Raw genomic sequence first — 17,010 nt, forward strand, 5'->3', positions numbered from 1 at the left:
AACCTGTAAATGTTTATAAAGGGAAAATGGACAGACGACCATTATTAATTCTCTTTAGATTATAGTGGACAGTTCATTCTCCCTTTGAGTATATTCTGGCAGTTCTTTCTCGTGGTTCCTTTCACTTTCCCTTCATCTGGAATTGTTATCGGCTAATTCGACCACTGTCCCGACAACTGGATTTCACCTTCTTCCCCCGACTAAACGGTGTCCGCGAAAGAGTGTTCCCTTTTCTATACTTTGACCACAAACGACAAAACAAAGTTTTTCTTTTTTCAACATTTTAATAATTTGTGTCGCGAGTCTTGGAAAACATTTTCAAGAACTTCCTGTGTAAGGTTTCGCGATAATTCCGGACCAAATAATTCAATCACTCATTTCGAATTAACTTTTTCGCCAAATACTTCAACCTTGTAAATAATTCATTAACCTTTTTTATTCGCGAGTCTCGCAAATGCAACAAAGACTTTATTTGCCGTAGATTTTAAATAATGTCTAGCGAACTTTAATGGGCATTTTGAAGAACTAAACAATCAAATTGTTTGCGAAATTTATTCATCTTTTTCTCATGAATTTGCGAGTTTTTGTATGGAAATTAAAATATATTTTTGTAACGATTAAATTTAATTTAGAGAGATTGGAGAGCAAAAATCGATATTTAAATTTTGTTTCAAATGAGAATTCAACAAATTTTATTAGTTTCTCAATGTTTAATATTTTCAATTACTTGAAACCCTTTATTTATTGTTGTTGAAATTGAGTGCTAGTTTAGTTTCCAATGTTTTTAGTTTTATTTTCGATCAATTTTAATTTTAATTCGGTCAATTTCGAACCCAAGATGCCTTTCCCAAACCAAACCTAACACAACCTAACCTAATATTAACTTGGCCAGACCACGGACGGACTCGTTCTTCCAATAGTCCTGATGATTTAATAAAAATTAATTTGGATTAAATTTAATTTAAAGAGATATTTAAATTTCGCATCAAGACAATTTTTGTTTAAAATAAGAATTGAACAATCTTAACTAGATTCTCAGTGCTTAATGTTTTCAATTATTTGAAACCCTTTATTTATTACTGTTGAAAATTAGCGCTACTATCCCTTTAGTTCGTTGGAATTTTCCAAATTATTCCAAAACTTTTTGGATTATAGTGGAATTGATTATTCCCAAAGTTATTTTTTAACTTTAATTTTTGGTGAAATAATAATGGAAATTCGTTCAATTTTGAAGCCAAGGTCCCTATGCCTAACCAAATCTTAACTTGGCAAGGGACGGACCTATTCTTCCAATTAATAAAAAAGTGCCTTTGATAACAAAGCCTTGAAAATTAAAAGATAAGTGGTCAAATTTATTTGGGTGAAGTACGGATATTAAAATTTTAAAAGCAATATAAAACATCATTTATTTAAAAAATTTACTTATCATATTTTTTTTCACCAAAATAATTTTCAACCTAATCAGAAGAAGTACCATGACTTTTGACATTTTTCCATGTAATGTGGTTCTCGGAAGAACATGAGCTCTTCCCGGATAGTGATGAACTAAAGGGGGTTACGTTAAGAAAAAAGACATTTTCTTCAAAATGCAGTTTTTCAGTTTACCATAAAACTATTCCGATAAAGTTTTCCAGTGGTTTCAAGCTAATTCGAGGGTGCTGAACACAACACGAATATCGACAAGTGCTCGGTAAACTGCACTTGTTCTATTTTCCGTTTTTAAGGGTAACATCGCTTACTCTTACAGCGAAACCAAGAATGATGGGGAGGGGATGGATGCGAAATCTGAGAGAAATCGGCCTGCGCGCTAACTGTGGATCGGCCCAGGTTGTGTGGGACACAAGAAATAGGGGGAGGGGAATAATCGGACTCAATTGTAATTGGTTCCTCAGTAGTTCTTCTTGACCAATTACAATTGAGTCCAACTATTCCTCCCCCTTTTCTTGGGGTCCCACCCAACCTCGGCCGTTCCACAGTTAGCGCACTGGCCGATTTCTCTCAGAATTAGCATCATCCTTGGCGAAACTAGCGTTCACCTTCCTGGGGTAGGCAATCAACGGTTTTGGGCTTTGCATTGATTTAGAAGTAGCGCTAATTTTAATTTAGTAAAATGGCCCAGGAATGGACGGGCGACCATCTCGTACTTTGATTTGACCATCAAAATTAATCTTATCCCGCCTCGTGGCACAATAGTATTCCCCAAATTGAAATAAGCCAAGGCTTACCCTTCCCCTCACCCCTCCTCCAAAGATCATCTCCTGTATTCCTCTTCCATTCACGCAAATGCCAATTGCCGATTGTTGACTCAACGCGAGCACTGCGCGCTCCCACATTTAAATCTTCGTTAAATCCAAATACTAGAACAATACCACATCGGCAGTTCGCCACTCACCGAGTCTCGCGCTGGAAAAGTTTAACGATAGTTGGTTTAAGGAACCAATTTGAAGAACTCGAAGCAGAAGACTTTTCTCAATTCATGTCGTTTTCCAAGGCCGGAAATAAGCAAAGGAAACTGGTCTAATTAACCTTTCCCCCATGCCCTAGAGACGTCCCTTTTAAAAGGGACTCTAAAAGGTGTATCGGCGTGACCTGTAAATAAGTCGCGAGTTGACTTAGTGTGGATATCTCTTCCTAGACCAAGCTTAGATTTAGATTTTAGATTTAGAATTATATGTAATATGTCACAGGCACCACGCGACGCAGAAATACAAGGTCTCCGCATGGAGTGGGACTGGATGCACCACGTGACGCAGAGATACAAGGACTCCACATGGAGTTGGACTGGATGCACCAGGTGACGCAGAGATACAAGGACTCCACATGGGGTGGGACTGGATGCACCACGTGATGCAGAGATACAAGGACTCCACATGGAGTGGGACTGGATGCACCACGCGACGCAGAGATACAAGGACTCCATATGTAGTGGGACTGGATGCACCAAGTCCTTGTTTTACCAATCTGGGACCATGGTAACTTGACGCTTAAGAGTAATAGTTTACCGCCTTTGGAACCAAATCTCTGTTTGGGAGTTGCTTGGTATCCCTTTTAATTATCTGACGTGTGTCACGTAGCATTCACTAGTGAGTCGCGGTTAGGTACGGGGCTTGAAATATCATAATAATGTCAAGGGCTCGTAATCTGACCGATTCAGATAAAGTTAAGAAGCGAACGAACGAATGAACTTCTTTCTTACCTCTCTTTTTTAATTATTAAAATTGGGGACAATTATTTATTTCCGCTTGTAATAGACCATTACATTAACTACTTGCAGAGAGACCAACACACAGGCCGGAGGAAGCCATCGGAGGTTATTTCACTTGCACCATTGGAAGGGCAACGCCAGACAGATCCAGAGTTTCAGTACAAGCGGAGGGAGGCAAACCGACCTGTACTACCTCTAGCGAAAGGTAAGGCAAGATGGCGACCACGCCCCTGTGGTGTTTGCTTCTCTAATGGCATTAAAGGGAGGGGGGTGAAATGGAAAATCAAGTGATTATATCGATTCTTCCGCTAGTTGTAAGACCAATCTGCATAGTGGAACATTCATCACATGAAATACAGTCTCCGAATGATTTTAAAATTCGAATTATGTTCAGATTTGAAGGAAAATTTGAAATAAGTACTAGCTCCGACCAATCACGTAACTTCCTGTTTTTTGAATAACAAAATACTCGTGGCATTCGGACTCCCTGTCCAATGAAATTTATCGCGAGATTTGACACAATTCTCGCGCGACGTGATAATCGTGGCGCGAGATATGGAGTGTGACACGAGAATAGGTTAATAAAAAGCCAGGGAGTTTCGCAATTGGTCGGAGGAACTAATTTAAAATTATCCATTAAATCGCAAACTATTTTTTTTTCCTTTTCAACTTCTCTTTAATGAAATGGTCTATAATATGAAACAACGGCACCTAAACTATTATATTCACGCCCCATCCTCGTAACATTAAACATCACAATGGCGACAGAAGCCAACCAGGATCAACGTGTTGGGGAAATTTGAGCACGTTGGTACTTAGTAACACTAGTTTAGATCTATCTCAGTTGTGACGTCAGTGCCTAGGTTAACGGTCACGGGCTTAGCTTTGGTAGTGCGCGGCAATGGGCAAATAGCGTGGGTGACGTCACACTAAGGCTTCTGAGATAGCTCTATTCTTGCAGAAATGTTTGCCCTTGACCGAGAGGCAATGATGGTGAATGACATGATTGTCGGCTAGTCCCTATTTACTGTTAATTCACTTTGTGTTTTTGGACCGTTTGCTCGTCTAACTTTGTGGGCTTCGCCTCCTCTGGTGGGCAGCAGTCTCCGTTAGCCTTGGCCGTGCTCCTCCCCGTTTGACAAACGCGGTTTCGTTCCGATCTGAGGAAGGATGCCGAGCAGAGTTCTTGGTCTTCGGGACTGACTTCGGAGAAGGTGGTGGGCGTGTTGGAGCCCGGGTGACACGAAGTGTAACAATCCCCCAAGTAACAGCATTTCTCGATCGCCAAATGAATGAAACCACCTGTGAAACAATCGAAACAAATTGGTCAGCAACTTTGGTATTGCGTTGTAAATCCAGCGTTGTCCAGTGGTCCGATATAAAGCTCCTACGAAATTCAATATTTTCAGAGCTATATAACAATAATTTCATGGGCTGTTAATGCTCGAGGGATAGGGTCTTGAAGCCACCTGGGCTTGGGTTCGAACCCCGTCCGTGGCACAAGATTCTAGTACAATACGAGAGGACAAAGCAGGAGAGGGAATATTTTGATAGATACTTGAATACTATCACCAAGAGAATATAGAAGAGAGTATAATTGGATAAAGAATGCGCGTAAGCGTGAAATATGTTTTCACGCTAAAGGATAGGCAACTCCCTATTTCGAACGACAGCTTATACCGTATATACTTATAACAATAACTCATTACCCCTTTAATTATTTGCAGTACCGCTTTAAATTTTAATTTTAAATAACAACATATTTTGGTTAGGCTTAGGTCTTGTTTACGAAAAAAGTGAAAGGGTATAAAATACAATGGCTTGTTTTCCCAATACGCTGGTTCCCTTTTCGACAGTACTTGAAATCGCGCGGTATCAGAGGGTGAACACCCTCGAAACTTTCCAAGGGTTTACCCTAATCTTCAAAAACTTTCCACGGGCTCTACCTTACACATGTTGGAGCAAGCTAGAAGTTGAACTACTCGCCCCCCCCCTCTTCGGCCAAGAGGTTAACAAGGGCCAACTGTGGAGCAGCCAAAAAGGAGTGAAATCAGATGATAGTTGAAAAACTTAAAAGAGTGTGCACGAGGATCTAGTGAGAGCAAGTTGCTCTAAAAATACGCGACCATGCCAAAAGCAATGCCAACTCGGAGACGAACTTAGAAGCGGGCGCCCAACGTCCAAGCCGAGGCTCCAGGCAACTAAAGAAAAGCGCGGTCCGAAAAGTGCGCGAATGCGTGATAACGTAACCCGAAGTCCAACCTTGGAACAATGAAAACCCAGTAGTATGGTACCGTAACAATTTTATTAATGGGAACCAGCCAACCCCGTTTCATGTTTTAATTAATTAGTAGTATTGAATTTATGTTTATTTTTGTGTTAAGTTATTTTTGTTTAGTTAATGTATTTTTGTTTAGTTAAGTTAGCTTTAAGTTTAGTATTAAAAATTAATCATTGCCAGTTCCATGCGTTTGTTTTTCTCTTTTAATGCTGACACCTTTTCCTATCTCAATAACATCCCCTAGACATCTAATTAACTGAATTAACTATTTAACCCATTTTCCCCTTATATTACCTTTGTTTTTAATTTAAAGTAAAAAGAGTGTCACATACTCTGTTACAACATCGCTTGTCAGCACGCTCAAACCTAGGTCTATATGTAACATACCTTTGTACGTTCTGAAAAGAGACGAAGAAAATTGCATAGAGACCTAGCATTGCGCGAGCTGACAAGCAATGTTGCAACAGAATATATACAGAATAAGCTGTCGTTTGAGATAGGGAGTTGCCTATCCTGTAGAGTGAAAACATATTTCAAGCTCACGCGCATTCTTTATCCATGGTATAATGCTTCTGCCTCGGCGTGCTGCACGTATTTTGAGGGGTTTTATTTCTACGAGTCGAACGTCCTGACCCAACCCCTCCCCCTCACAGTTTTTAGAGAGAGAAAAATAAAATAGTTCCCGCAAACAACAACTACGGGCTTAGATGCCCCAGGATCCCTTGAGCAGTGCTACTTTCCGTAAAGCGCAATATCAAACCTCTAGCCTCCTGATTGGCTACTTGGAGCTGGGGAGGGGGTAAAAACAGGACGGCCCTCAAAAGAGTTAGAAAGCGTAGGTAGAGTTAAATTTTGACCCAAGTGTTATATTCTCTTCTATTTTCTCCTGCTATCACTGATATTTTTTGATATTTTCCTGAAAGTCTATTATTGAGGTGAAAATACCGGAGTCAGTTGAGAAACCAACAAATGCCAAGAAATGAGAATATTATATCTAATAATTTCGTTGAAATTTCTGATATTTTGGATTTTGCGAAAAAAATGCCAGGAAACTGGACCAATTAAATGTAAGAAATTCTATGAGAGCGGTAGCTCTCTTAGATAAGACTTCATACTGCTCTTAATGTATAAGGAGAGTTTTTTGTTTGGATGTAACTTTTTTTGTATTGTATTAACTGTTTTGAAAAAATCCACAGAACTACAATTCTGGCCCTGAATATGTGGTTAAAATTTCAAGAAGATCCATCCATTAGTTTATTTTATAAAATGTATAGTTGCTAAGGGTGGTTTTCATTTCCATAAAATTCATCACACCTTTTGTTGAAAAACAGGAATTTTTCCCATAGAAATAACGGACTTCATTCTTGTACACGATGTCAAAAAAATCTTTGAGATGACCCCAAAGACTTTTTAGCAAACCACCGTTTATTGTTTACGTTTGTGAATAAAAAACAATGCTGACAGTCATGACGCAAACGTAAAAACTAAACGGTGGTTTGCTATAAAGTAACGCGATGTTGTTGATAACGTCACAGTATCACTTCGAACGAACGTGTGGTAGTACAGTATGGCGTATACCAATGCAGAATATGCAGACATGCATCTCATGTATGGACTGGCGCAGGGCAATTCAGTGGAAGCACAGCGGCGATACCAGGAACAATTTCCGCAACGACGCATACCAAATCGTCGTACGTTCGAGGCTGTTGACAGGCGCTTGAGGGACATCGGACAAGTACAACCCAACAACGTTCGAGAGCGAGACATTCCAGAAGACATGGAGGAAATCGAGGAAGACGTCCTTGCCATGTTCGATGAGGACCCCTCGACAAGTACCAGACAAGTTGGACGACAATTACATGTTAATCACGTTTTGGTCTGGCGAATTCTCCGCGGACATCAGTTTCACCCGTATCATATTCAAAAGGTGCAAGCTCTTAACCCGGCAGATTATCCAAGACGCATCGACTTTTGCGAGTGGTTTTTGGCCAGAGTAGAGGACAATCAATTTCCACGGGTCCTTTTAGTAACCGACGAGGCACATTTTTCCCGGGATGGAATTCTGAACTATCACAACCACCACGAATGGCGCCAATTAAACCCACACGCAACTAGTGTTAGAAGTCACCAACAGCAATTTTCTTTAAACGTATGGTGCGGTATTGTCGGTAATCATTTACTAGGTCCGCATTTTTTTCCACCCAGACTAAATGGTGAAGCATATCTCACGTTCTTAAGAGACACTTTACCTGAACTACTCGAGGACATACCGTTAGCATTACTTCGTGACATGTGGTTTATGCACGACGGGGCACCCCCACATTTCAGCCGTGCAGTTAGAGAACATCTTAATGCTACATTTAATTTGAGGTGGATTGGGCGTGGAGGACCAGTTGCGTGGCCAGCCAGATCTCCGGATTTAAATCCGTGCGATTTCTATCTTTGGGGTCATCTCAAAGACATCGTGTACAAGAATGAAGTCCGTGATGAGGAAGACTTGCGAAGACGAATTATTAAAGGTTGTCAAACAATCAGGAACATGCCAGGAATCTTCCAACATGTCCAAGAATCTTTCGAAAGACGGGTTCATGTTTGTCTTAACGCCGTTGGTGGACATTTTGAACAATACCTGTAACGTCCATGTTAACTTGTTAAGAATAAAAGTAATACCAACCGAAAGGTACCATGATACTTTGAATTTACTTTACTAGAGTAGGCATACTTCTACTCATTTAATACACTTCTGCCAGGTGAAAGTTCAATAACGATGTTAGAGGGAAACTATTGAAATTGTCTCATATTTCTAAACAAGTTGATAAGGCTGAATTTGTTTTAGTCTACATTTTCGAATATTTTCTTGTTTTAGGGGCCAATGTTTGGGGGGCCATATCTTCGTTGCAAATTCTTGTACACCCCATGTTCTTTGACACTTTCCACTCAGTTTGACCCAAAGAACACGCCCCTTGATTTATGGCAGACTTATCAGAAACACCCTGTATACTTGATTTGTATTGACTTTTTACTGACTTTAGCATGACCACATTACGAAGTTGAAAATTGTACTTGGTAGATTTTGTTACCGAATATTTAGACTTCAAAAGGCTTATCATTTTTGGTGCTGAAATATCCGACTTATGGCAATCTCAAAGTCAAACATACAAACACCGCGACCGTGCAAGCTTGTACAATAAATAGCAGACGAGGTATTAGTAGGTAGTGTACGTTCTAACTCAGTGGTATTCAATGGTATCGATGGTATCACGATGGTATCGACGCCATTTTTTTTCTGGGCGCCATTTTTATCTGGGCGCCATCTTGTTTTTGCTCTGACGTCATCGTTTCTTCTCGGCGCCATTTTATCTCTGACGTCATCGTTTCTTCTCGGCGCCATTTTGTTTTTATTTGGGCTGGAATTTTGAAAATGTTAAGAATTATCTGACTTCAAAGTTCATTGCGATATTCAAAATCCCGGGCTTCAATCATTTACTGATAAGGCAAGCAATCAAAGATTTGGTAGATAAACCACAGTTATAATATAATAGAAAGTGAACGTCTTATATACTAAGATATTTTGGGAATGGTGACAGACGGCATACATTCTGATTAAAACCTTAATATTAATTAATGTATACCATTATTAATAATTGTTTTGACTTAACAGGGTGCAACGCACGCTAACTTAAATAATTGTCGAAGAAAATAATTAATATTAATTATATTTATTCAAATATTTAAGAAAAACTGGAAACTCAAAACACTTTCTTCAAAACTTTGACACGAAATTTGAAATTGTTAAGCCTTTGCGTGGGTAATTTAAATCTCGGGTAAAAAACCAAACCAAACCTAACCTATTCTAAGCCGATCACACTGCGAATATTCTATTTAAATCTCTAGACTTAACCCCTAAGTTGATATTTTCAAATCTCGCGCCGAAGCGGAAATGGGTTCGGAATTTTAAAATGTTAAGCCTGATCGGACTTCAATCACATAAGCAAGACCAAAGTTCATTGTGATTTTCAAAATCCTGAGTTTGCTGATAATGCAAGCAATCAAATATTAGGATGTCATACTAAAGTTATAATATATTAAGAACTGAACGTCTTATATACTAAGATATTTTGGGAATGGTGACAGACGGCACACGCTCGAATTCAAACCAAAATCCTAATTAATGTATACCATTTATAATAATTGTATTGACTTAACAGGGTGCAACGCACGCTAACTTAAATAGTTGTCGAAGAAAATAATTAATATTAATTATATTTATTTAAATATTTAAGAAAAACTGGAAACTCAAAACACTTTCTTCAAAACTTTGACACGAAATTTGAAATTGTTAAGCCTTTGCGTGGGTAATTTAACTCTCGGCTACTAAACAAAACCAAACCTAACCTATTCTATCGTGCTTGAAAGTGTTGTTAAATGAATGAAAAGTCGTTGAAAGTGTCGTTAAATTAATAAAAAGTGGTTGAAATGGCTGAGAAAAAAAGATGGTTGAATGTGCTTATAAATGACTAAAAAGTGGTTGAAAGTGCCGTTAAATGACTAAAACATTAATGGAAACGTCTTTAAATGACTAAAACATTAATTAAAATGTCGTTAAATGACTAAACATGATAGAAAATGTCGTTAAATTACTGAAAAGCGGTTGGAGGTGTTGTTAAATGGGTCAAATTTGGTTGAAAGTGTTGTTAAATGACTGAATCGTGCGTAAAAGTGCTGTTAAATTAATAAAAAGTTGAAAGGATTGAGAAAAAGATGGTTGAACTTGTTGATAAATGACTAAAATGTGGTTGAAAGTGTCGATAAATGACTAAAATGTGGTTGAAAGTGTCGTTAAATGACTAATACATGATAGAAAATGGCGTTAAATTACCGAAAAGAGGTTAGAGGTGTTGTAGAAAATGTCGTTAAATTACTGAAAAGCTGTTGGAGGTGTTGTTAAATGGGTTAAATTTTTTGTTGAAAGTGTTGTTAAATGACTGAATCGTGCGTGAAAGTGCTGTTAAATGAATAAAAAGTTGAAAGGGTTGAGAAAAAGATGGTTGAACTTGTTGATAAATGACTAAAATTTGGTTGAAAGTGTCGTTAAATGACTAAAATGTGGTTGAAAGTGTCGTTAAATGACTAACACATGATAGAAAATGGCGTTAAATTACCGAAAAGAGGTTGGAGGTGTTGTTAAATGGGTAAAATTTGGTTGAAAGTGTTGTTAAATGACTAAATCGTGCGTGAAAGTGCTGTTAAATGAATAAAAAGTCGTTGAAAGGGTTGAGAAAAAGATGGTTGAACTTCTTGATAAATGACTAGAATATGGTTGAAAGTGTCGTTAAATGACTAATACATGAGCGACAGTGTCGTTAAATTACAAACACATTAATGGAAACTTCGTTAAATGACTATTTATTTAAGTGGGTGTTGCTTGTCTCCGAAACAAAACATACGAATAATAAGAAAACTTGGTAAGAACTGTTTGTAAATATAAGTTATAAGCTGAATATTAAGCCTCGGATCTCTGTTTAGAGTATATAGTAGCAGATATGCAATATTTCACCTATAAAATAAATTCAACTTACCATTTAAAACCATTCCGGAGGAGAATTAAAATGTTTAGACTGGTTTACATGTGGTGGTGGTTTGAAATATCTAGATATGTGAATGGACACGTTGCCGGCGATAAAAAAGAACCGATAAGAAATATGGAATCTTTTATCGATAAGATATGTTTCCACGTGGTAGGAAAATTTCTAGTAAACTAGAACCGAAACTAGAACTATTTATCGATAAGATATCTTTCCACGTGGCGACGGAAACCAGAACCGAAACTAGAACTGTTTATCGATATCTTTCCACGTGGTGGGGGTAAACCAGAACCTATAACTGAAACAAGAACTGTTTATCGATATCTTTCCACATGGCATGGGTAAACCAGAACCGATATCGTGCTATTTCCAAACTTATCGATGTCTTGGAGATCTTATCGGGCTTATCAAAGGTTTCTCAAGTATAAAAACTCCTGCACGTGGCGATAAGATATGTTTCTACGTGGTAGGAAAATTTCCAGATAGTATAGTAAACCAGAACCGAAACTAGAACTATTTAACGATAAGATATATTTCCACGTGGTGGGGGTAAACCAGAACCTATAACTGAAACAAGAACTGTTTATCGATATCTTTCCACGTGGTGGGGAAAACCAGAACCGATATCGTGCTATTTCCAAGCATATCGATGTCTTCATCGAGTGTTATCAGACTTATCAAAGGTCTTTGAGTTTATCGGGCATAAAAACTAAGGCACACGATGATAAGATCATTCTACGGTTAACCCAACTCTCTCCAGCAACTAAAGTACCAGCAGGACTCTCTCTCTCACCGCAGGACTCTCTCTCTCACCGCAGGACTCTCTCTCTCTCACCGCAGGAAACTCTACGCTAATGTAAGTACACTCTCAGGAGTCTAAAATTCTATCCTTAATTAAATATATATTCTAGAGGGCCGGTAGGCCCTTCTAGATAAGATCCCACACCCTCCCGTAATGTTAAATGAAAATTCACAGATTTTCGCCGATTTTCCCATAGGAATAACATGGGGTTTTTGGTGCTCCTGTACATCGAATCATTTAAAAACTACATGGAAGTTAGCTTTCGGAATACTTTTAAATTAACAAGTAACTATTCAAGGTGTGCCTTTTTCAAGTTTCATCAAATTTAATTAAGTCTAAGTATGTTAATTTAATTAAAAATGTAAGTACCTCAAAAGATTATTCTACAGCAGACGACGCTAATTGTTCGTTACTCTACAGTAGACGACGCTTATTTGCCATTTCACCGCCTTGAAACTTTAACTTGATATTTTTCAATAAATATAACACTATATTTATTAAAAACTTCTCTGGCGGGTCTAATTTTCGTTTAATTATGTGTCTCGGTTGAAATTCTATACTTAAGATACCTTTTTAATTTATATTTTAGATGTTAGTTTCGACCAAGGCTTAAGTTGCCTTACTTAGGCCATGGATTTATAATAGAAGCTTACGCTTAATGGATATTTCCCTGTAGCCTTCAGTAAGGCATTTTGATTTTAAACACATTTATGTCACAAAAATTGGCGCGGGTGGGGACTGGGGGGCTGATGACGTAGAAATTGAGGCAAACTTTTTTCTTTTGGCGCGCGTGCACGCGCGCTATTCATAATTAGAACTCGATCACGTGAAAAACTTCAACCCCCCTCTGAATTTGCCTCAAATTGTACGTCACAAACGCGCGTGCCAGGCTGGTACTATTTCAGACGAGGAATAAATAATGTGCGCGTTTTAAGGTGAGTGAAATATCCAGGAAGCGTAAGCTTCTATTATAAATCCATGCTTAGGCAGACTATTGAGTGAGTCTATGCAATGGGTGATTGTAAAAGCTGGAAGGATAGATGGATCAGTGTTGGAAATAAGGATATTTTTAAAACTGGACCTGTGGCCTAGGAATTTTAATTAAAATAACTGTCCACGGTGCCAATCACTGTAAACGTACAAGGGTAGTGCACGCAATGTCATGGATAATTGCAATCGTAAAGTGGACTGTAAAAGATACGGCTTTGATAGTTTAAAATAGTGGCAGGTTTGTTTTGAAGTTGACTATATAGCTCGGGTTCTAAAACGAATTGTGAGCCGTATCATATAAGAATTAGTAGAAGTGTAGAACCATTTTTAACCTCGTCCTAGAAGTGAAAAATTTCGCATTTCAGGCAAATATTATTTTATAATAGATTAATACAAATAAAGACTGAAGGAACAGATATTATATAAAAAGGACTTGGTTTGCCCAAGCCTAAAAAACAAAACGATAAGAGTTTTTTCCAGTTGACTGAAGCGCGGATATTTTATTTTTCTATATAATTTTAAAGACAATCTGTATTTTACTACTCTTTAATTCAATCTCCTGATTTTACTGGTAATGGATTTATTTCCTATAAATTAATTGAAATAAAATATTACTTATCTCAGATTTTTCATGATAAAATTTTTACGAAAATGGAATTGTTGTTGAAAAATCTGAGATAAGATATTTTATTTCAATTAATTTATAGGAAATAAATCCATTACCAGTAAAATCAGGAGATTGAATTAAAGAGTAGTAAAATACAGATTGTCTTTAAAATTATATAGAAAAATAAAATATCCGCGCTTCAGTCAACTGGAAAAAACTCTTATCGTTTTGTTTTTTAGGCTTGGGCAAACCAAGTCCTTTTTATATAATATAGAACATGACTTAGACATTTAGAATATTTCTAGAGATAGGTTTAAATTATGTGTGTGTGGATTTTAATTAATTTGTTTTTCTCTAATTAGGGACACCACCAATATCTTCGAAATATCATCCACGAAGTCCGTCTCGGTTACTCCTGACTGTAAAGTTAGACTAGGCTTAACGGACGGTTCAACCGGCATCACGTTGACGGAGGCTTAATATTATCAACTCTACGGAATGCGGGAACAAGTAACCAACTATTTCCTGAATGATGGTGCTACACCGTCGTCTTCGTCCTTTGATGGGTAGAACCTGAAACGTATCGAACTGAATATGTACCAGGATTGGAAAGTACTCAACATTCGTGAGATGAGGGCGGGAAGTGGTGTAAACTACGGAACACTCTACCCGACTAGGATTGGGTTTGCAATTGGAGCCGTCCTTTGGGGGAAACTTTTGGAGAAGCACGATTAAGTGGTAACATTTCTAAACGCCGCTAAGCGCGTGTCCTCGGAGGGTGACGAGATTGTTAAACAACAACTGACCAAGTACATAAAGGATGCCTGCAACGGTTGTATCATATCCCACGGATCTCAGCTACAACACGAGTGCATGACTATGGACTGGATTGAACGCGTGAATTTACATTACGAAAATGCTGTTAATAATTTAGATATCAATGTAATTATCCAATTGTTTAATAATTCAACATATTTAAGTATAGAATTCTGTAAAAGAATTGCTTCAAATGTAATATGTTATTCAAAACTTGCTTTATGAATAAAACTTGAAAAATATTGAAGTCTTATCATTTATAATGAATAATTAAATAGGTTAGTTTAAATTAGGCCTAATTTTTTGTGAATTAGAAGGTTCGCATCCTCGAAATGACTAAAAATCTAAATTTCGCACATTTTATTAATGTTTTAGGTATCGTTCCTTTCAACAGAATTCCCAATGGACCGAAATCCCATTCGACCGAATATCCCGCAATGATTTTAGATTTCCAGCCCAATGGCTATATTCCCGATGGACCGAAATCCCAATCGTCCGAATATGCCCCTAAAAAATACATGAATATAACTTGAAACACTGAAGACGTCAGCGATTCGCTGGTGTAGTGGATACGATGTTGGACTGCGAAGCGATAGGTTGTTGGTTCGAATCTCCGAAAGGTATGTTAATAATATTAAAAGTGAATGTTTCGTGATACTAATTAAATCGCTCACTTTCTTTCCTTTCAAGGCAAAAGATATATAGAATTAATAAAGAAATTGTGCTTAAAATGAAGTACAGTCTTAATGGTAGTTTCATCAATGTCTTTAAGTTTTAAATTAAAATTTTAATATTTTGGTTTCGGGTGGGTTAGGTTAGGTTAGGTTAGGTTGGGTTAGGTTAGGTTAGGTTAGGTTAGGTCAGGTCAGGTCAGGTCAGGTCAGGTCAGGTTAGGTCAGGTCAGGTCAGGTCAGGTCAGGTTAGGTCAGGTTAGGTTTGGTTAGGCTATGTTTAGGTTAGGCTATGTTAGTTTAGGTTAAGTTAGGTTAAGTTAGGTTGGGTTAGGTTGGGTTAGGTTAGGTTAGGTTAGGTTGGGTTAGGTTAGGTCAGGTCAGGTTAGGTCAGGTCAGGTCAGGTCAGGTCAGGTTAGGTCAGGTTAGGTTTGGTTAGGCTATGTTAGTTTAGGTTAGGTTAAGTTAGGTTGGGTTAGGTTAGGTTAGGTTGGGTTAGGTCAGGTCAGGTCAGGTTAGGTCAGGTCAGGTTAGGTTAGGTCAGGTTAGGTTAGGTCAGGTTAGGTTAGGTTAGGTCAGGTTAGGTTAGGTTAGGTTAGGTCAGGTTTGGTTTGGTTCCAATAATTCGTTGACACCTTTTCCAAAACATGCTCCTTTTAGTTAGCTACGACCTTTTCCAAAATATTCTCCCTTTAAATAGCTACCACCTTTTCCAAAACATTCTCGTATTAATTAGCTGCCACCTTTTCCAAAATATTTTCCTATTAATTAGCTGCCACCTTTTCCAAAATCTTCTGCTATTAATTTTGCTGCAACCTTTTTCAAAACATTCTCCTGCTAATTAGCTGCCACATTTTCCAAAATATTCTCCTTTTAATTAGCTACCACCTTTTCCAAAATATTCTCTTTTTAATTAGCTACCACCTTTTACAAAACATTCTCCTATTAATTAGCTGCCACCTTTTTCAAAACATTCTCCTGCTAATTAGCTGCCACATTTTCCAAATTTTCTTTTAATTAGCTACCTCCTTTTCTAAAATATTCTCTTTTTAATTAGCTACCACCTTTTTCAAAACATTTTCCTGCTAATTAGCTGCCACATTTTCCAAAATATTCTCGTTTTAATTAGCTACCACCTTTTTCAAAACATTCTCCTACTAATTAGCTGCCGCCTTTTCCAAAATATTCTCCTTTTAATTAGCTACCACCTTTTCCAAAACATTCTCCTATTAATTAGCTGCCACCTTTTCCAAAATATTCTCCTATTAATTAGCTGCAACCTTTTCCAAAACATTATCCTATTAATTAGCTGCCACATTTTCCAAAATATTCTCCTTTTAATTAGCTACCACCTTTTCTAAAATATTCTCCTATTAATTAGCTGCCACCTTTTCGAAAAGATTTTCCTATTAATTAAAAATATATTTAATGCAAAGCCGCACAGTATGTCTTCTTCCAGTTCAATAGAATTTCGGTCCAATGGGACTATAATAAAATCGCACCTTTTGGCTACGTTCGGTCGAATGGGACACCACAAAAAAGGCGTTCTGTCGAATGGGAATTCGGTTCAATGGGACCAAAGCATGTTTTACGGGGTCCATCTCCACATGCTATAATTATATCGCGGACTTTCTATAACTACGTCTGACCTCGATTGTCTAAACGTGAAAGATTTATATCAATATAATATGGTTGAAAATGTATTTAAGACGAGTTGTATCTTTAAAACCATTCCGGAGGAGAATTAAAATGCTAAGACTGGTTTACACGTGGTGGTGGTTTGAAATATCTAGATACGTGAATAGACACGTTGCCGGCGATAAACAAGAACCGATAAGAAATATGGAATCTTCTATCGATAAGATATGTTTCCACGTGGTAGGAAAATTTCCAGATAGTAAACCAGAACCTAAACTAGAACCATTTATCGATAAGATATCTTTCCACGTCGCGGGGGTAAACTAGAACCGAAACTAGAACTGTTTATCAATATATTTCCACATGGCGGGGGTAAACGAGAACCGATAACCGATATCACTCACGCTATTTCCAA

General features: G+C 37.7%; 1 long non-coding RNA gene across 1 annotated transcript in view; it reads left to right on the forward strand.

Annotated features, from left to right (window-relative positions):
* The window catches only part of LOC149654955 (uncharacterized), a 547,559-nt gene that overhangs the window by 34,206 nt on the left and 496,343 nt on the right, over positions 1-17,010 (forward strand). The gene's annotated exons all lie outside the window — the stretch shown is intronic.

This window comes from Phalangium opilio, unplaced genomic scaffold (assembly GCF_054372755.1).
Source record: "Phalangium opilio isolate 3A_F unplaced genomic scaffold, DU_Popi_V2 ptg000078l_1, whole genome shotgun sequence".
Taxonomy (NCBI): Eukaryota; Metazoa; Arthropoda; class Arachnida; order Opiliones; family Phalangiidae; genus Phalangium; species Phalangium opilio.